The 22,830-nt window shown below is 40.8% G+C and overlaps 1 pseudogene across 2 annotated transcripts; it reads right to left on the reverse strand.

Moving 5' to 3' along the window:
• Positions 1 to 16,659: 16,659 nt before the first annotated feature.
• On the reverse strand, positions 16,660 to 20,993 carry LOC101027207 (inositol polyphosphate 5-phosphatase - Squamosa promoter-binding pseudogene; annotated as a pseudogene). Of its 2 annotated transcripts, NR_159651.1 has the most exons (5): positions 20,566 to 20,885; positions 17,804 to 18,167; positions 17,310 to 17,720; positions 17,089 to 17,231; positions 16,660 to 16,989 (listed from the first exon to the last, which is right to left on the reverse strand). The product of NR_159651.1 is annotated as an inositol polyphosphate 5-phosphatase - Squamosa promoter-binding pseudogene, transcript variant 1 (transcript). The 2 variants fall into 2 exon arrangements; NR_159652.1 differs by lacking the exons at positions 16,660 to 16,989; positions 17,089 to 17,231; positions 17,804 to 18,167 and having other exon boundaries at positions 17,434 to 17,720; positions 20,566 to 20,993.
• Positions 20,994 to 22,830: the final 1,837 nt, after the last annotated feature.

A 22,830-nucleotide genomic window follows, 5' to 3' on the forward strand; every position in this document is an offset into this window, starting at 1 on the left:
ACTAAACACATAGTCATTCGGTATCATTTTCTAAGGGATCACCAACAAAAGGGGGATATCGAGATTGCATATATTAACACCAAAGAACAATTAGCCGATATCTTTACCAAGCCACTAGATGAACAAACATTTAACAAACTTAGGCATGAGCTAAATATTCTTGATTCTCGGAATTTCTTTTGATGTTTTGCACACATAGCTCATTAATATACCTTTGATCATGTATCTTTTATATACTATGACTAATGTGTTTTCAAGTGTATTTCAAACCAAGTCATAGATTGAAAGGGAATTGGAGTCTTCGGCAAAGACAAAGGCTTCCACTCCACTCCATTACTAATCCTTCGACGTCGCTCTATGCAACTCTCCAACTTTGGTATAATCTTCACTCTTATGTTATTTACCATAGGGAGAGAAAATAAAAGGGCTTATATTTCACTCAAGTATCCGTTTTTGGCGATTCATGCCAAAGGGGGAGAAAGTATTAGCCCAAAGCAAAAGGACCGCACCACCACCAATTTCAAAAAATTGTGAGTTAAGAAAAGATTTTTCAATTTGGTATCTTATTTTTGATAGAATTTCAAATTGGTACAACCCTTTCAAAACTAATATCTAAAACCCCCTTGAACACTAAGAGGAGGATTTGATTGAGGGGGAGTTTTGTTTAGTCAAAGGAAAAGCATTTGAAATAGGGGGAGAAAATTTCAAATCTTGAAAATGCTTCTCAAAATCTTATTCATTTACCTTTGACTATTTGCAAAAGGACTTTGAAAAAGATTTTACAAAAGAATTTGAAAAAACAAAATATGTGGTGCAAGCGTGGTCCAAAATGATAAAAATAAAGAAATCAATCCATGCGCATCTTATAAGAATTTATTGGTTCAATTCTAAGTAACCTTTGCACTTACATTCTGCAAACTAGTTCAATTATGCACTTCTATATTTGCTTTGGTTTGTGTTGGCATCAATCACCAAAAAGAGGGAGATTGAAAGGGAAATAGGCTTACACCTTTTCCCAAATTGATTTTGGTGGTTGAAATGCCCAACACAAATAATTGGACTAACTAGTTTGCTCTAGATTATGAGTTCTATAGGTGCCAAAGGTTCACAACAAACCAATAAAAAGACCGAGAAAGGATTCAAATATAGAGAGCTAAAGTCAGCCGAAGTGTGCCCTGGTCTGGCGCACCAGACTGTCCGGTGTGCCACCGGACAGTGTCTGGTGCACCAGGGACTCCAACTCCGAACTGCTCACCTTCGGGAATTCTGGAGGCTGCACCGCTATAATTCACCGGACTGTCTGGTGGCGCACCGGACTGTCCGGTGTGCCAGCGGAGCAACGGCTACTTCGCGCCAACGGTCGTCTGCAGAAGGCATTAAATGCGCTACAATGCGCGCCAGAGTCAGAGCAGAGCCAGACGACACACCGGACAATGAATAGTGTCTGTCCAGTGCACCACCAGACTGTCCGGTGGCTTAGAAGACAGAAGCTCCAACGGTCGGAATCTAACGGTTTGGTGACGTGGCAGGCGCACCGGACTGTCCGGTGCACCATGCGACAGCAGCCTCCACCAAACGGCTAGTTTGGTGGTTGGGACTATAAATACCCCCAACCACCCACCATTCATTGCATCCAAGTTTTCAGACTTCCCACACCTTACAAGAGCTATAGCATTCAATACAAGACACACCAAAGAGATCAAATCCTCTCCCAAGTCCAAAGATCATTCCCAATCAAATAGTGACTAGTGAGAGAGTGACTTGTGTTCATTTGAGCTCTTGCGCTTGGATTGCTTCTTTTCTTTCTTCATTCTTTCTTGAGAACAACTCAATTGTAACTGAGGCAAGAGACACCAATTGTGTGGTGGTCTTTGCGGGGACTTTGTGTCCCGTTTGATTGAGAAGAGAAGCTCACTCGGTCTAAGTGACCGTTTGAGAGAGGGAAAGGGTTGAAAGAGACCCGGTCTTTGTGACCACCTCAACGGGGAGTAGGTTTGCAAAAACCGAACCTCGGTAAAACAAATCATTGTGTCTCCCTCTTTATTTGCTCGCGATTTGTTTTTCATCCTCTCTCTCGGAATCGTTCATATTTCTAACGCTAACCCGACTTCTAGTTGTGCTTAAGTTTATAAATTTCAGATTCGCCCTATTCACCCCCCCTCTCGGCGACTTTCAGTTGGAAAAGTCTATTGCTCCTAGTTTCCCATCATATGAAACTAGTAATAGGATATCTATGTCTAATACATCGGCAACAAATGGGGATTCACAGCCCCAACCATTATATGGTATGCCGATGAACTCATATCTAGGGCAAATACCTCCATCGTCGTCCCTGCTTGGCGAATCGGCGCCCCTAGACATGGTTAGATCATCCGAGCTTTTGCCCGGACCGTCCGGCCCTTACGCGGACCGTCCCACCCTTACACGGACCATCCAGCTTTTCCTATCGGACAGTCCAGGGCTGCACTAGGACCACCACGTGGCACCCCAATAGCAGTGAACACGATCGGGCAATTCAGATTTACCACCGGACAGACCGGATACACATATGTAGAGCCCACTGTTGCACACTTTGCACCGAATTATTACACACCACGATAGCAGTACGTTCCGCCCCCGACATATTTAAACCACAGCACACCATATGATCATAGGCCGATCAATATAATCGATCGGTCACGGCAAGAAGGTCGGCATAGCAACGCCCGACCAAATGTGCCCCCATAGCCTAAGGTCTGGTGGTCTGCCACTGAACACAATGGAGAAAATTAGGGAAGAGATGGCTGAATTATTTCGAGATAAGCTCAGAGTTAGTGTAGCCAGAGTGGGGCAATCATATCAAAAGCCATATGATCACCAGTTTGACACTATCCCATATCCACAAGGGGCAAGCATACCAAAGTTTTCTAAGTTTTCTAGTAAAAATGGGAGAAGCACACACGAACATATAGGCCAGTTCCTAGCACACCTAGGGGAAATGGCCGATGGGGAAGCATTTCATGTTCGTTTATTTTCTTTATCCCTTACTGGTACCGCTTTTGCATGGTACGCCGCCCTGCCTCCTAATTCCATTAATTCCTGGAATGATGTTGAGAGTAAATTTCATGAACATTTCTTTTTCAGGGAATATGAATTCGGACTAGCTGTTAGCTTCAGTCCGACAAGGACATGAAGAATCAGTTAATGATTATATCTGGAGATTCCAGGACACTAGAAACCGATGCTTTCGGATCCATGTCGTAGACAAAGAGCTAGCATGGCTGGCTTTTAATGGGTTGCTATCCTACTTAAGAGACAAATTAGATGGGACCTAGTTCTTCTCAATAGCTCATCTACATCAGCGGGCTTTGGCTGTGAAAGTCGATATAAAGAGACATCAAAATCGGCCGCCCGTAATATACATCTAGTAGAGCGTAATAGTTCAGATGATAAACCGTAGATGTATATACCGTTGAGTTTGTTTGGCCAACAAAGGCCAAATCTTCTGCATGTTCTTCTTTACAGCCGGTTCAAAAGAATCGGCAAGAAGAGATTAAATTTACCTTTAATGTTGCCAAATGCGATAGAATATTTGACGAGCTACTAAAAAATGGCAACATTAAATTAACTCATACTATTCCTCCTATGGATGAATTAAAGAGACATGCTTATTGTAAGTGGCATAATTCTTTTTCCCATGCCACTAATGATTGTAATGTTTTTCGTCGACAAATACAATCAGCCATAAATGAGGGTCGGTTGGCTTTTCAGAAGATGCAAGTGGACAAACAACCATTTCCTGTCAATACAATAGAACCCACATGCAAAAAGGTCATGGTTCAGCCCGAAGTGGCCGATAAAGGCAAAGGCAAAAACATCATCATTGGCGATCCTCGCACGTCAAATATATCACAAGAAGAGATTGCTCGGAAAGCTCTGGACAGAAAGACTAACAAGTCCGGAGGCGCCAGAGGGCAGGCTCAATCGAGCAGCCGAGCAAAACTCCCTGACTCGACAATCGTGGACGGTCTGGCACTTGCTCGCGGACGGTCCGGTGCTCATACGAACGGTCTGGCTAACTCAGCTGGACAGTCCGCCCATGGCAAGAGGCGTCAGCCTCCAAAGAAAGCAAGGAAAGAAACACAAGGGCAAAGCACACATGGTCGGCTGGTCAAAGCCGACCCTACTTTTGATCAGTTGCTGTCCAAATATGCTAGCAAGAAGGTCGTTCTATGTGATCCGCCAACAAAGAAACCTCGGTCACCCGCTAAAACAAAACAGCCCGAAAGGCAACGCAACAAGCATCATCTATTCATCATGTGATGTCAGGATGGTTTCCACCCACCTACTCATTGTTGATGTATTGTCCTGTTCAGATATGGAATGGTATGACGTTGACCCATGGTACATGCATAATCTCTTTGTCTATTCAGGCTGGGGGCACCTCCATTCTACACCTTTTGATCCATTGATCAAATGGTCATATGGCCGAGAAAGATGCAATCTGAAACGGCTCTTATGCATACAAGCTCTATTGAATGGTCACCCTATTGGATTAAAAAGCCGGTGACTTGCACCAAGCTTGGTTCTTACTTTGGAACAAGATGACTTGTGAGATCTAGTGTTTTCCGAAGATTGTTAGTAGTACATATGCTTTTGTTTATCAACCTTCACCAAAAGAGAGGAGGGCATATGTTGAGCTCACTTTTGGCACGCGGACGGTCCAGCGCCGGACGGTCCGTGGTGGTGGCGCGGACGGTTCGCGCGTGCGCAGAATCAGTTAGGATTCTGAGTTTATTGTGGGATTTGTTAGTTAAATCTGCGGGATTAACTCGGGAAACGACTAGTGACGAGTCCATACCTCCCCTTTATATAGATGAAGGGCTACGGCCGATTGAACCCCCACAATCGATAAAAAAATTCCGAGAGCCAAACTTCCGACGGGATAGCTTTACTTCTGAGGGTTTCGCCAACTTCCTAGAGTTTAGGCTCTAGGAAGTTAACTATTTTGGTGTAGTGATTAGGAGTAGTTCTAGTTTAGCCCTAGTTCAGTCTCCCTCTACCTCAAATCATCACCTCTCTTCGGCTCTACATCGACTAGAGGCACCTTGGGTGGCGTGCCGACGCCAAGACACACCCTAGGATCTCTCCTCCCCGATGGGGTCCTTCCCGGGAGGCGAGATCTAGGTCAGCTGCGAAGAAGAAGACTCTCTGCGCCATCAACCGTCCGAGCCCCAGGTGCGGACCGTCCGGACGTACGTAGAGGAGGAGTCGCTCCTGCGCCAGGTCGTGGAACCGTCCGGCCCTGTGCCGCGGACCGTCCGCGCCTCCGCAGAGAGCCCCTCCAGGCGGTACTTTCTAGTGTTTGGCGTCCAGATCGGTGCTAACAACTCCTACGACGATAGTGACCAATGATTCAAAAGTTTCACAGTAAAGAAGGTTTCCAAAGAACATTATTCGAATTTAATCTGTCATTGAACTTATCCGTTTTAGGACATGGAGATTGAACAATCTAGTAAACTAGTACGGAGTACATACTAGCAGCATGCACAGTAAGAATTAAGCTATCGGGACAGTCAAATTGCATCCGGACTTGACAGCAGTGCATGGCTTTGTTAAAAGGAAAAGATGCCCATGGATCTTTGGATCTTTGAAGGCGCGATTGGTTAGTTGGTCAAGATCTGAACAATGCAAGGTTAGGGCATCCCGAACACTTTCAGTAAAGAAAACTTGTGCCAAGCATAAATCAAGCACACTTGGAATTATATATATATATATATATATATATATATATATATATATATATATATATATATATATATATATATATATATATATATATATATATATATATATATAGGGACGAGGTAATGGAAGCCCAGGGCTTCCATTACTAGAGAGAGCCCCGGCCCCCGGCGTGGCTAGGTGTGCGGGGCGCGGGTCGACGTGGCAGGTGGTGGGTATACCGCGCGCCGGTACCGGCGTTTATGCATACGTAATATGAATGAAAAAGCTTCATAAATGGTAGCGTGGGGCCGGGGCTCGGGTGGGGAGACGTGAGCCGCGCGTTATGCTTGCGTATTTTGCCGTGATTGGCTGCGTAAATTCGGCGCGGGTCGACGTGGCAGTTGGTGGGACTACCCACGCATGCATCGATTCTAGGTGGCGCGATTATGCATACGGAATTTGAATGAAAAAGATGCATAAATGGTAACGAGGGTACGGGGGTCGGGTGTGCAAACGTGGGACGCGCGTTATGGTTGCGTATTTTGCCGTTATTGGATGCGTAAATTCGCATCTAACGGGACGAGAGTGGTCAGATCGGGTAGTGGGGTGACGCGCGCGTCGATCGCGAACGTGGGGCGGTCGCACGATGGGGTGATGCATGTTTATGGAAATGTAACACAATGGTCATGTAATCGTAACGGATAGCTCACGTAAATCTCGCGACATGCAAACTGCGTAGCAAATCGCGCAGGAGATTGGGTCATGCCATGAATATAGGACAGGACGGTTTAGGCGAGTATAGAAGGTGAAAAAAAAACGACCTACACACAGCCGCCGCAGCTTTTGTTCATAGCTATCGAAGAGTTAGGGCATACACAAAGGAGACGGCGATGACGACACCCTGTACGAGCGATGGCCGGAATGCTGTAACGCCACCGGCTGCGTTACCGGCGCCAGGAATTGTTGAAGAAGGCAACACAGTTCATCAAAGTTTGATGGGAACAAGTCAGCGGATACCCATGCGGACAATTGGTGAACATGAGCAGGACACACCACACATTCTCCAAAGCCATGTAAGTTCAAAGGAATGCCCATGTATTATGTTATACAATTTCTGTGCAAGTTATGATTACACCGAATACACATGTATTATTGATACAGTCCGTGCAATTTATGAAGTCCTAGAAATTCGCCATGCTAGAAGCTTTTTTTTATATTTGAGCACTGCATGACGACTCCATTAATTGAATAGGATGATAGTATAGATCAACGATTGGTACCGAAGGTGGGTATGACATTTAGTAATGTGGACGAGGCGTACAAATTTTATAGCCGATATGCATCATCCTTTAACTGTAACTGAGTTTGAGACTGCCTGGGCAATGCTGATTGATGATTTCCATCTACATGATAACATCAGTCTTTCCAGAATGTATGAAATTCGTAAAGATTGGATACCAGCTTTTTTTAAACATGATTATTGTGGGTTGATGGTCTCTACACAGCGTAGCGAGAGCATGAACAAACTCGTCAAAAGTGCTCATGTCGATGCAAACACGCCACTACATCAATTCGCCAAGCAAATGTTGAAGCTTCTACACAGTAGGAAGATGAAAGAGGCAAAAGAGGCACTAGGATGCATGGTGAGTACATAGAATATTATTATATCATAATATTTAATGAACGGTGTTATAACGTATAATTTTGTCTACTGTAGGGTCAAAAAGAAACAAATACATTGTATATGTTTGAGATACGTGTAGCGAGGACATACACAAGGGCTGTAATGAATAAGTTTCACGAGTCTTTAAAATATGCTACTGCATACAAGATATCACATGATCCAGATGGTGGTGTGAATGAATGGGTGGTTCAGCATACTTCAAGGTCAAATAAGATTGTGTGGGGGCAACACCAATTCAAAGTAATTGCTGATGTAGATGCTGGAAAGTATGAATGTGAATGCAAGCATTGGGAGCATACAGGTATGTAATATTGCGTAATTGGTGAATCAAAATGTTCAATTATAATGAGTGAACATAAAGTAAGACATTTTTTACATGCTTTGTTGTAGGTCTGCTTTGTGTGCATCTTTTACGAACATTTATGCATCTTCAAATTGATCGAATACCTTCGGAATACATCCTTCAGAGATACACCTACTCTGCTATACAAGATGTGACTTTTTCAAGGGATGATAAGAATTTGAAGGGTAAAGACGGTGAGACTAAATCATATAGGCAGAAGATGTTGCTTAAAAAGTCAATGAAAGTAGTACATCATGCAAGTCTTTCAAAGGCTGGATATTATAGAGCCCTGGAGATGATGGATGAACTGCTTTTGCTACTTTCACGGTTGGAGCCAGATATTGAAGGTGATGATAGTACTAGTGATGGCGAAGGAATACAGGTAATTAATATATTAATTGTAATAGCCGTGTATTTTAAATGAAATACTGAGTTATAAGTTTTCGTGAATGGAAAGTATGAGAAACTTGCCTGATACAGGGCGACAGGAATGATGTAAGAGACATGATGGGAGATAATACAACGACAAGAATGGCGCAGGCTGGTGTATGTGTAATATGTTATATGATGTTTACTATGCATAATGGTGTGTACTGTTTGTCATAAACAAACATATTTACTGTCAATCGTATTATTTGACAGGTAATTCAATTGGTGCCTACTTTACAAGAAGGTGGTGTGAGCGATACCCAATGTGTTATGCCACAACAAATATTGGAACAGGTAATACAAGATTATAAAAGAGGAAAATGTTGTTGTAATACAAAATAGTAACGAAACCTCCTTGTTGCTGATTATGAATGATTAATAATGGTATATGTGTGCAGCACGATTATGGACAATTGACCACTAGCACAGCACTGATTGATGTGAGTGGTACAGATTTGACGATTAAAAAGGTAATGGTGCTATTAAAAACGCATGTGCATGTATATTATTTAAAATTACATACAAATAATTGGATGTAAGTACTTATATTTAAAAATATCATATTTTTTCTTAATTGTAGAAGCTAGATTTTAATGTGAGTGGAGTAAGCTTGAGAAGACCGGATAACGCGAAGCCAAAGGGCAGAACAATCAGTGATACCGAAAAAAGAGTTATTAAGTTGGGGGCAAAAGGAGACAAAAAAAAGAACAGAAAGTGTCAAAGGTGTGGAATTGCAGATGGTCACAATAGTCGCACTTGTCTATCTGTGGAGGAGAATAGGCTTCGGTTGGCCAGCCTTACTGGTCGAAAGAGAGGGCGGCCCATAGGTTCTAGGAACAAAGGTTCATCTAGCGCTCCAAACTGGAATGAGGCATGCACTTCAAAAAAACATCAAGGAGGTGTCACAGACAATGATTCATCTAGTGGGGAGTAGATGATTTCATATTTTATGACAAATGTAATGTAGTGCCATACTTGTTATTACAATTGTGTGTGAATTTATAAATGCTTGAACCAGTCGATATTCACAAAGTATAAGTAATAATGATTTACTGCATGTATTGATATGTTGTGTAAACTGTATACGAAATATGCGTAAATGTGTTATGAAAACAGCGTAATTCGACGCTATACAAATTTTGGTGGCAAAAACTGGCTAAAAATGTCTTGGTGAAGAAAAGAAACGACACAATAAATTGTGATTTAATGTAGTAACATAATTTTTATGACACATGTGTGCGAGTAGACAAATGATACCAGTAGGTATTGACAAAACAATAAGGCTGTACAGATTTGCATAATTGAGCTAACAAAACAGCGTAATTCGTATGTAATTAAAATTATTGTAAACTGGGTACAAGTTTGCGTAAATGAACTAACAAAACAGCGTAATTCGTATTAGACATAATAATTTGGGACACATACTGGTAAATAATAGATTTGTGAAGAAATCAGAGAATAACAATAACTAGTGAGTACATCACTGATATAAATATGACCAAACAGTCGAAGTTTGAACTGAAGATGTTTCATAACTTGTTTAACACACATAGACCCAATTTATATCTAAAAACTGCATTAGACATGAGTGTCTTGATAGGTTGGGTGAAAAGCATAAAAAGTTTCAATACGGTTACATAGACATGCAACAAGGAGGTTTGGCTTCACAACATCTTGTTCCATAACAAGGAAGCCACAAAATGTTTGTTCCATATCAAACAACTGCGATTCACAGAAAGTTGATCCAGCGACACAACTAGCGTCCAAACTTGAATTTTTGAATTTCTAGAGGCAACGGGAGGCACTTGTTCTTGCTATGGAAGGTGAGGTAATGTAGAGCCAGAGATCGTAGGTCACCAGAGTTTTCCTGCATAATACAGATTATCCCGAGGTGAATAAGTTGTATCTGAAATGTTGAACGTATAAATACAAACAGCATAATCATAAAATGACTCACTCGTTTTATAAATTGCTTGATAGAACCATCTGTATGGTCATAGTACTGGATGTATCTCATGACAAAAAAGCCACAGTCATTAGAGCCAGCTATCATGGTGGGACACATAGGTGGCATGTCAATTGGGAAATTTCCAAATTTTGGGATGCGTGAATTGGGCCGGACTTGTTGCAAAGATTTGTTCAATCTGTTCATTATAACCCTAGCCCATGGTAGTTTCCTGGTACCTATGTCCTTTAGGGTGTAATGAAACATCTTCCATGAAGTACCACCCAACTCCGGACCATATGGATTTGAATCTAATATGTGAATACATCGTAACTGGATATTTATGACATACAATGTCCAATGTCCCATATGAAGAATAGGGACCATAATCTGTCAAATATCAGGAGTTATATAAACAGAATGATAACATTATTGTGAGGCAGAGCGATGAATATAATTGCATAACAGGAGAGCGTTGATACAAAGATAAATAAGTATACCGTTTTGTAGTCACCAAAATTGTCAAGTTGGGGCAGGGTCTTGTCCAGATAAGCATCAAGGACAGTTTGATCAAAAATCTGAGGAGACTTACTGTACCGTTCATGCTCCTCAAAGTTGAGGAGAATCTGCATAATCATAATTACTGTGTCATATAAAACTGTATGTAAACAATTGGAAAAATAAATAGGTATTAGTGAATTGTACATACACCAACATTGACATCCAGTACAAGTCTGTCTTTGTTGATGGACGAGCAAATATTGTTTTTGTCATGGCGAAAACCCATGATGAAACACTGCATGAAAACATTATCCAGACACATCCCATCTGCAAATGATTGTTGTATATCGAGACAATTTCCAATACATTCATCGAATTCTATGATATTCCTATATAATAATGAAAAAGGATATGTTATTCATTATATATGTAAGCAACAACCTACATGTTATTTTGACTTAATAGTTAAAGAAAAACCTGTTTGGGTCAACTTTTGAGGAGCACAAAAAATCACGAAGCGACCGAGCACAGTCCAATTCTGTTAAACGTGGCACAGAGTGGTCATGTGTAGTGTGCAAGCTATGTGTTTCCTCACCATCTGCAACCTGAAACACAATGCAGGTATAGAGTATAGTAAATTATGAATAAGTTATGAGAAGCAAGCATGCAATAAATGTATAACTAGATTACTTACATGACCACTAGGTGTCTGATCGAAAAGGGGGCCCGTGAAAGTAGGAGTGTCATGAGATGGACCAATGTCTCCTCCCTGACCCAAAGAAACAATGATACTATGTTTTAAGCCTCAATCATGTGTCAATTAAATATAATCCATAATTGAGATAACAATGGATAAAACAAAGCTGAAACATATACATGTTTTTGCGGTGTGGCGTCAAACATCGGCAAGTGGGAAGACGGAAATGAGCTCATAGGATTGCAGTCTGGTACATGTCGATGAGACATGTTTGTGTCGCTCGGCATATTATTGCCAACATTAAAACAGAAATCATGTATACATTATTATGGTTTTCTCTAATATTTTGGATGAAAATGGGAAATTAACATGTAATGTAACCATAATCAGACTGCATAAAATACCTGGTTTTCGGCATTTGCGGTTATGTTCGTCTCCAAATCGTCAGGGCAGCCCTCAAATGCACGACGCATTTGTTGTTGCTTTTCATGTATTTCTTCAAACTGGGTACCTGTCAACTCCGTATTGGGTTGTGAAGGCATAGTCATGTCCTGGGTATTCTGGGTACCCTCATGGGTATGTTCCTCTGTAATTAAAAAGTTGTAGTATTCAAACAGCAAGAACTGGTAAATGCATAGAGTTAAGTACATGAATTGAATAAATGACAATGAGTGAAGGTAACCTGACGACATATGCTGAGATATATCTGGAGGTTTATCTGTTTGAGGCGCTTCCACAACATTGTCTGGGTCGCCAGACTCCGCGCGAAGGACATCATCAATTAACTCAGCAAATGTGTCCGCTAGTTCATACTGCTTCACAACCATCTTGGTAAGAGTACTTTTTATGACGGAACACGCTTTGCCAACTTCAGAATCATACTCAACAAACTTTTCAATGAATTTTGGTCGGTCACGTGGTTGGAGCTGCTTTATCTTACTTGAAAGCATATCCTTGATCAAAGGGAGCTGGATATGAATAGTATGATGACCACAAGGATCGGGACGAGGGACATCAAAAATGTTTGTCCTGTCCCTATGCTGTGATGTAATGAATGATAATGCATCATAATTAATTATTAGAAACATAAGGATATAATATTACATAAAACATCTGTAATGTACATATGGAATTTATGGACACATATGGGATGTATGTTTTGACATAAACTGACCTCTGATTGAAACTGCACACTAGGGACAGCAGAATAGCAAGTTTCAGAAAAGCTTCGGAACTGAAAAAAACATTTGTAATATAATTAAATACATGAAAGATAACCATAAATAAAGTGTGTCACCCACTGAGAAATGAAGTATATGGTGTCTACTACGAGTTTATTCATAATGGTACGACAACTAATAGAGATACTACATGCATAAACATTCACCTAAAAACAGCAACTGCATATTTATGCAGGGTAATGCATTCCTCTTATTTTATGTACAGATGACATACCTCACAATGGCCAAAAGGTTCACCACTTTGGCGTGGCTTCCTCTTATCAGCTTTTGTCAGAGCTTGGATAATGTTTTTATCAAAGAATTTTATGCGGGGTGTGCCACGTTTATTGGGGGGGGCTGCAGCATCATGCAAGTGGTCCAAATAGTACAACTACAAAAAAACAATAACTAATTAATACTATCATGGATGGTAATTGAGCAAGTAAAATAGATTCAATTCGATATGTAAAAAATGAACAGTCCAATGTTATTTACTTACTAGTATGACAACTGAGCATCCATAAATCGTCGTGGACACATTAGAAGTGCTTCTTGTATGCCACTTTTGTGCAGCTTCACATAGGTCGTTAAAAATTAAGTGGCACCAGTCTATTTCGTGGAAACGGTCCATTTCTTCCGTCAATAACACTTCATGGTTGGATATGCCCCAGCTGGAAGTGGGGAACAACAATCTATTGAACAATATCAAAAAGAAGCATCTGATAGAGAGGTCATCATCATTTCCTTTTCTCAATCGGTCCTGAAGAGATGCAACAACAAACTCATCCTTGGACAATCCAAGTTCAGCCCTCAAGTTATTGCCCGCCACTGCTTCATCGATTCCTAGTGGCTTACCACCGCCAGCATTCGGAAGGCCTAGTATAAGGTGGACAGTTTCTTTCGTAATTTTTAGTTCCTTGCCAACTCCAGGGCGAATAGTCATATCCTTGTGGTCCAACTTATCCATCAACCAACGAAGATGAGAACGGCTACCCAGTGCATCAAGTGTCATGTCAAGAATATTGGAAAATCCTTTTCTAGCAACGGCTTGTCGTTGCCTCTCATTCAATATCTTAATAGTTATAATCACATCCTGAGGGTTGTATCTAACATTGAGTTTCTGAAAATAATGTATGATAAATGTTATGAAAACAATGAAATAAATGTGGCATGAGCTATAAAATTATAACTCATAATGTAAGGGATGCAACTAAAATAACATAATACCTAGTTAAATAAACTAAACTGCATTATCTGTAGACAATAAAAAAGTGTCCAAGTGTTGTAAAATAAATATGAAATTGTAAATGCAATTCAGAACTTGGAACATAACGTGAAAATTCGACTAGATTCATCCTTACTGTATACTACTAAATAATATATAATATGTTGTATCAGGTCATAATTATTGAATACTAATTAGTATTTAATATATATGAACTCATAAGTATAACATATAACCTGCCGTGGAGTTTCTAATACTTTCGGCCTCTTTGTGCATGTCTTCCGTAAGATATTCATATGACTTCCAGCAGCATTACGCTTCTTTGTAGGTGTCATGAAGTCATCGTCGTCATTGCCAGATCCAGTTTGTTCATTGGCTTCATAAATAACAGATGGTTTCTCGACAGGTGCAGGACACTGATCAGAATGCTTTGTGTTTGGAGGAACTCCAATAGAGGCCGGCCGTGGTATCTCAACACTAAAGAATTCTTGGCTTGACTCAATTGTTATGCGTTTGGGATTAGCGGGAGGACGATCAACTGACTTCATTTTTTGGGTAGAACAAACTAAGTAAATGAAAAAGAACATCAGGAAATAATACTATACCATACATAATAATGGAATAAAAAATAACATTATGAAACTGATGGGGTATGTATAGTGTGTGTATTGTGCATAACAACATATGTAGACAACGTAACTGAGAAGAAGGAATGCATAACAACAGATATGTGAAAACTCATATTTAAATAAAACAGTACATAGTGTGCATAAATACATTATGCAATATAATTAATAAAAATATGTGTAGTATAAGTATCAGAAACAACAATAATAACACAGTACAATAACATCACTAATCTATTGATTGCTATTGTAAAAAAAATATATTGTGTTTATAAACAACACTCAGTACCTATATAAAAATGAACAGATTGTAACAAATATGCAATTGAAAAAATTGGAAGGCATTATCGGATACTACATATAATGAGGCGATTCAATTAATTTCGATTCAATTGAAGGGATGTAGAAGGGGCGGGGCGAAGCTGATGGACATTAGCGACTGAACTATGTAAAAGAATGGGGGAACTCGAAAGAATGAGAGGGGAAACGAACCAGGGAAGGAGGACGACGGCGGTGAATCGATGAACAGCGGAGATTACGGCGGTGGAAGAGGTGGGGGGCGGGGTCGTCGATGGCGATCGCAGGAGCGAATGACGGCGACGGGGAGGAACTGATTTTTTTAGGGTTTGTGTCTGTTGTCTGTTGTGGGTGGACCCGAGCTGAATTATTAGCTCGGTCGGCCCGCGGGGGAGCGGCGAGGGACTGTGGGTCCACTAGTCAGCGCACAGTCAGGGTGAAGGTTTGGTAACTGCGTGATCATAAGAAGCATAAATAGCTGTGCAAAGTATCGTAAACAGTTTACAAAAAAATAATTAATCAAGACCCACGCCAAAGTGCGTAATATAATAAATCCCAAAATGATATGTAGTTGTTAACATCGAAGTATACAATCATAAATCCCAAATACTACACCACACCCGACCAAGCCGCATCGACGTGTAAATTTATGAAACGGTTGGAGTCATAATATGCAAGTATAAACGCGGCCAACTACATCGCGGGTCGTGACCACGAAGCCGGAATACCCGCGCGGAGCATGCGCACACACCGTGTCAGTTACTTGTTTATGCATACGTAATTTGAATGAAACGGATGCATACATGGTAATAGGGGGTGCGCACGTACGCCCCACCTTCAATCGGTGCATGTGCGCGGTACTCGGACCACCTGCCACGTCGACCCGCGCCCGGCACAACTAAACTGGCAGGGGCTCCCTGCATTAATGGAAGCCCAGGGCTCCTAATACTATAACTATATATATATATATATATATATATATATATATATATATATATATATATATATATATATATATATATATATATATATATATATATATATATATAGCAGTAGAAGCGCATGGGTACATCAATGGACCTTCGATCTTTCTTCTTTACTGATCTCCGGAACTAGTCTTTAGTTGGTGTGATGGTGAAGACACAAGAAAAGATGTCCATGGATCCTAGTAAGAGAAGAACGTCGATTGCGTGTCACACATGCCAGCATGCGTGAGAGAGAGGAGTTTAATATATGTTTAAGAGGCAACTAGGTAGGTGCCCGTGCGTTGCCACGATATACAAAATATTCGATAAAATGGGAGTGTCCTTGTGTTTGTCTGTCTTTGTGTTCAATAGTACACTTGAAGAAGGCGAGAAGCATGAAAAAAGCGAGTGAGACATGCAAGCGCACGGTACAAGTAGCATACAGTGTGAAAAGAGAATGAAACATTTTAACGGTCGCGGGAGTAAAAAATAGTATAAAACATAGATACAAAACAACGAACATTATTATAATATGCAAAATTCATATGGCAAACCAATCATTAATTTTAGTGTGCTGTTAATTTTGGGTTCCTAGAGCTAACAAAGTTCATTTGAATAGAAGACGGTCTACCCATGGCCATCCAGTTTTCCTGCCTGACAGTCACAATCATTGCTGCATGCTAATGAATTCATCTCCCTATGCATCATCTCTGACCAACAGGAACTAAATTTGATGTTAACTATCACATCAACATTCACCATTATATTGTTGTTTAACACGCAACATAGATTCTATTCACCACAGGGTTAGAGAGAAAACCGACATTAGGCTAAAAAAATCCACAGTTACATCGTCACTCATGTCTCATCCCCAAGATGGCGAGCCTCATCCTAAATTCATCACTTGCCCCAGAAACCAATGGTCACCACACCTTATGTCGCTTCCGAATCAAAGCCCTTAATTAATAGAAAGGATCACCCGGGTGGTGGTCGGCTGCATTGCGTTGTGGAGATTGGCAGTGTGCATCGGCACAACCTTAATTTCTTACTGTTAGAATTAGAAAAGTATTTAACAACAAATACATACATCATTTTGCTTTTCAGGTACTACACCATAGGGGCAAGGAAAATAAAAAAAGGTTATTATACACATAATTACACCTACAAACCTCATATCAATCTATCACTGTTCCCTCAGCGCTAGAGATCATGATCAAGGTTAAGTTCGATCTTCTGTGGTGGACACTCCCAACCTTAGCCATGAAAAGATTGTACACTGGTCCGTGGTCAAAGAAGCGAGACTCTCCGCGGATGTAGGACGACTGCAAGAGGCCACGGAATGTGATCGCACCTTCAATAAGATAGAACAAACGACACGTTAGGGAGTTCCTTAGAGAGTAACTCGATGGAGGATGCAGTTCTTGTGGATGACAGGGGCAGAAGAAATCACCAAGCATGTGTCCTCCGATTTTCTTTGGGCCGCACACCAGAGTAACGATCCGAGTTGAATGAGTATTTATATGTCGGAGGAAAATAAATCATGCCTTCTTTCCATCCCTGGAAAATGCACTCGCGTCTTCACTCTATCTGAAGCTGTTTAAAACAAGTAATTTCAAACATGGTCCCCACACACCCACACTGATGTAGTGTAAAAGAGCAGTAGCAAACTACCTGATCTTTCTTTAATAGTTGCTTCTAATTATGCATTTTGACAAGGGCTTTAGCTAAGCAGTATGGTAGGGCAATCCGATAATTCAAACCCCAAGCTAAATGATACGACTGCAATTAGGATAAGAAGTATCCAATTAATGACAGTTCTCCGTTGCTACTACATCACTGTGCATAGGAGTAGCATTGCCTCAGGGAAAAAGAGCATCGACGCATACTCATGCTCAAGAATCGTTTCTGCTGACTTGACATCAGTGGCACCACTGGACCTGTGGAAATCTAGACTTTTCTTAGAGTTCCATAACATCAGATTTCCTCCGTAGCTCATCTCCCTCCTTTTCACCAGAGATCAGATGACAACATATAAAACAAAAAGGTTGTGTGGTGCAACAACATGCTTATGAATATAGAACCCTGCAGAAAAAATGAAAGCATGTTCAGTAGTCTATATTGTAGTAACAATGGAGAAAAATTAAAGCATGCTCAGTAGTATATACTCTTATAGAATAGTAGAGATATAGGAGAAAGATTCAGCAGCACAGGGAAACCTTTGCATCCTGCATGATGCTATAGGATGGACGAACATGTACTGCTAACATGGATAGATCAAAGTGGGTTATGATGGGGGAGATGGATTGAAAAGGCCTCCCAAATCTTTGCCCTGCCTGCCTTTTCCGCTACTGGACCTGAACTGATACTACTGTTGTTGCTTCCACCGCTACTTAAGATTAATTTATTGTTGCATCCTCTTCTTCTTCCTCCCATGCCATGATGCCATGGCCCTCTACAAACAGCCTTCGACATAGCCAGCGTTCTTGAACAGCTCCTGCTTTATTGTGTGCTGAAGAGAGATTTGGGTGTCTTGGCCAGAAGAGAGGTCAGTTAATAGTGGATGAAAATGATGATGAGCAGCCTAAGAAAAAGATCAGAATGGGGATGCACATTGAAGCAGATAAACAAATGAGATTTAGATCAGCAGAGAATTAATTTAACATGGGGAAATCATTTGGGTTTAAATAACATGGGTCACTAAAACTGCATTACCAGGTAAAATATATGGTCATAAAAACTATAGGACAGAAACTGCAGGACAATGGTCAAAACTTACGGTCAAAACTCGGATTAGTGAATTTAATGTGTTCCTTGAAATGTGTAGGCCATCTGAGATTTGGAGAAGGCAAGAGAAATATTAATTGTGTTGCATGATCAGTTAAATGTAACAAAAACAGTGCTTGAGGTTAAATATTTTATGATTATATGAAAAACAGTGCTTGGTGAAGGTTGATATGGGAACTGAACTCAAAACATGTATGGATCAAAATTGTGTGCTGAAGAGAGATTTGGGTGTCTTGGCCAGAAGAGAGGCCGTTTAATAGTGGATGAAAATGATGATGAGCAACCTAAGAAAAAGATCAGAATGGGGATGCACATTGAAGCAGATAACCAAACGAGATTCAGATCAGCAGAGAATTAACTTAACATGGGGAAATCATTTGGGTTTAAATAACATGGGTCACTGAAACTGCATTACCAGGTAAAATATATGGTCATAAAAACTATAAGACAGAAACTGCAGGACAATGGTCAAAACTTACGGTCAAAACTCGGATTAGTGAATTTAATGTGTTCCTTGAAATGTGTAGGCCATCCGAGATTTGGAGAAGGCAAGAGAAATATTAATTGTGTTGCATGATCAGTTAAATGTAACAAAAACAGTGCTTGAGGTTAAATATTTTATGATTATATGAAAAACAGTGCTTGGTGAAGGTTGATATGGGAACTGAACTCAAAACATGTATGGATCAAAATTGTGTGCTGAAGAGAGATTTGGGTGTCTTGGCCAGAAGAGAGGCCGTTTAATAGTGGATGAAAATGATGATGAGCAACCTAAGAAAAAGATCAGAATGGGGATGCACATTGAAGCAGATAACCAAACGAGATTCAGATCAGCAGAGAATTAACTTAACATGGGGAAATCATTTGGGTTTAAATAACATGGGTCACTGAAACTGCATTACCAGGTAAAATATATGGTCATAAAAACTATAGGACAGAAACAGCAGGAAAATGGTCAAAACTTATGGTCAAAACTCAGATTAGTGAATTTAATGTGTTCCTTGAAATGTGTAGGCCATCCGAGATTTGAAGAAGGCAAGAGAAAAATTAACTGTGCTGCATGATCAGTTAAATGTAACAAAAACAGTGCTTGAGGTTAAATATTTTATGATTATATGAAAAACAGTGCTTGGTGAAGGTTGATATGGGAACTGAACTCAAAACATGTATGGATGAAAATTGTGTGCTCAAGAGAGATTTGGGTGTCGCAATTTTTTTCATGCTATTAATAGTACAAAGGATTAAGAGACATCTGTTTTCTGAATTCTGACACAATTATTATCCAAGTGTATTGGGGCTGTCGGGTGGTTCATGAATAAGAAATTACTTAGCTATTTAGTCGTATGTTTGATTTTTATTCTTTGTTATGTTCTATGGAAGTGTAATACATATTATGAAAGCACTGGCGAGTGGCGAGCCATCAATCTGCTGCACCAAGTTTAATTGAAGATGATGCCTTACAAGTTATTTTCCACATGGTTGCAAATGGTTCACTATCTGCGTTCTCACAGTTCAGGGCTGGTATTGTTCCCCTTCACACAATTCAGCTCCATCGCCATGCAATGCAGGTAATTTGAAACTATCTAACATTACGTTTTGGAGGGTCATGTTTCTCTGCTGAATCAATAGTTGCTAAATATATTAAGTTCATAACTGGACATGCCCTTGGTCTTCTTGCAAATGACAATGGGACTTCTGCAAAATACATCAAGAAGCACCAGCTGGTACATTATTGTGAATGAAATGCTGTCATGTTCTTGCGTTAAAACAATACTATTCTGTTTTCCTATCGCTAGCCTGTTCGCTGTGGCTGCATTGCGTTGTGGAGATTGGCAGTGTGCATCTGAATTCTGAAGCAAAGAAGGAGAGAGGCAGGGCCAAAGAAAGAACTGGTTTGGCATTTTTACTTTGAGCAAAGGGAAAGGCAAGGAATAATCAGCAGTAAAAAGGAAAAGCTGTGGGAAAAAAGAAACAAAATGACTGACGTCGGTTTGTTGATTCGTAGCACTACCAATTTCCATGGCATCAATTCAAGCAATCGACCCCTCTCGACGCTACCCGGTTCATGCAATAATTACAACGACGTTCCCAAGTGAAGCGAATTGAGAGGAGGGATGGGATTGTTTGGGGCTGGAAGGAATACCTGCTGCACTGCTGGCAGAAGCGCATCTCGCGGCCGGTGACGACAACGATGGGCGTCTTGGAGTGCGTCTCACAGACCTTGTGGCGGCGGTGGTAGTCGCGGCACTTGCTCAGGTCGGCCTTGCAGCCGTCCACCGCGCACGACGGGCACTGCGCCCCGCCGGCGCCGCCGGGCCGCAAGCGCGGGCGCTTCATCGGGGTGGCGGACGGAGCTGCGGTTGCAGCCACCGGCTCCTTCGTGGTTGTGCCGTCCGCCGCCCCGATCTCGCCTAGCCCGCCGAGCTTGAGGTCGACGGAGCACTCCGCCTCGGACTAATCCCCATGTTGACCATCAATTGATTCTCCTGATGAAAATACAACAAAATGACACAATTGAGAGGTTATTCTCATTGTCCTGTCTTTGGGAGAAATTATTGTGGACGAAATATCACCTTAACATAGCTGATGCCAAGGTCTTTATGATTGTACCCCCAAGTCAGATTCCACATAATGTATTGGTTGTAGTCCTTCAAGATCGTAGTGATGATGTCCGATGTCGAGATGCCCTTTGTGCGCTTTGGTTCAGAGGTCCTAACTAACTCGTAGACATCATTGGCAGGTCCACTCGTGTCAGCATTTCTGAAACAGTCAGATTGTGTTAGATACCTCTGCTTTGATCATTTGCCCAAACTTGTTGAATCACCCATGGAGCTAAAATAGTCAGAGAGGATCTCCATCAGCTCCTATGGCGGTGGCGCGACTGAAACCCTGAAAAATGGGGAGGTGTAAGCTTACTTGCAATGCTGAAGCGATTCATAGTGCTCGTCTACGGTCATGGCGATCTTCCCTTGTACATGTGGGTGATCTCATCACTGTAGCGACCTCCAGCAAGTATTTGTTGGGAAATCTCCCAACATAAATGTAGCAGAATGTAAGTTCAAAAACTGATACTACCATAATATACATATGAACTTTCGGCCTTCTCATCATCACTCGAGAGTTAGCTGCCAAAGAATATAAAGCATAGAATATAATTGTTAATAATAAAGACTAAACAATGAACGATCATGCTTACAGAAATTTATTCCATGAGATTCTATGTCGTTAACAAACAATTCAGTTTTAATAGAAATACTGTGGGTCTAGTTTGTTAGAACCTCCTTGTAGACGATGTTCTTGGTATATGTCCCACAATCTATTATGGGGTTCTTTCTTACACCCTTCCTCGACCTCTTCGTCCCATCGATCCTTGCAGCTTAGAAAACAATAGTGTCACACATATCTCTTCATCGCATTGACATGATTGTTTTCAGATCCAAGTTGCTAAGAATATAACATAATCTGCTATCAAGCATACAGAGACATCCTATAGTTGCAGACTTGAATCAATCAATGAATAGATCCAACCACAAATAATAACCAGGATTAAACACAGATAAAAAAGGTCTCTACTTGTGTAGCGTCCACAAATTTTATCTGTCTAAACCTAAAATACCAATCCATGTTTTATTCCATTTTGAGATTATTTCGGCATGTAGCTTTAAGTGGTGACTGATGAGATAGAACATCAGTACCATTAAATCTGGTACTTGCATCCCTGTCTAGCTTACTCATTCATGCTGTTTGAACTAAACAGTAGAGACATCTGGTTCTTGCATCCCTAAACAGTAAAGACACTGGCTGAACTAAATTTTGGGCAGACCTACCCATTCATTCTGTTTGAACTAAACAGTAAAGACACTGGCTTCAAATAGTAGAGACATTTGGCAGTGCCAGAATCGAAATAATTCGAACTAAACAGTAGAGACATTACCTTGCAAAGTTGACGCCAAAGCACAGAGCTATTCCTTGGAGAGATTGGTGTTGCCGTGTTTGTTGGACTGGCATGAGACAGAACAACAATACCATGAAAGTGAAACTGAAAAGAAATCACAAGATAGACGATGATGGAGGAACTGATGATCCATCCCTTTAGAGACCTCGACGGTATCATCGAGAAAGAGATTAAATTTTAGATCCAACTTCAAAGGTAATTGAAACTCTATAACTACAACAATACTTCTAAGCTATGTATTTGAAACTCTATATTATTTTGCTCCAGTTATGTTATTGTCTAAAAATGGATTGGGTTGAAAACAACTCCTCTTTGATCATATAAAATATCTAACCAATCTACAACAGTGTAATCCCACTTGTGCGTCCACAAAATTTATGGATTAAAACATCACGGGATGAAATAAACACTACACACCTACTTGTGCGTCCACAAAATTTTCTTGTGCAAGAA

The sequence above is a fragment of the Zea mays genome, chromosome 6 (assembly GCF_902167145.1).
Source record: "Zea mays cultivar B73 chromosome 6, Zm-B73-REFERENCE-NAM-5.0, whole genome shotgun sequence".
In the NCBI taxonomy this organism is placed as follows: Eukaryota; Viridiplantae; Streptophyta; class Magnoliopsida; order Poales; family Poaceae; genus Zea; species Zea mays.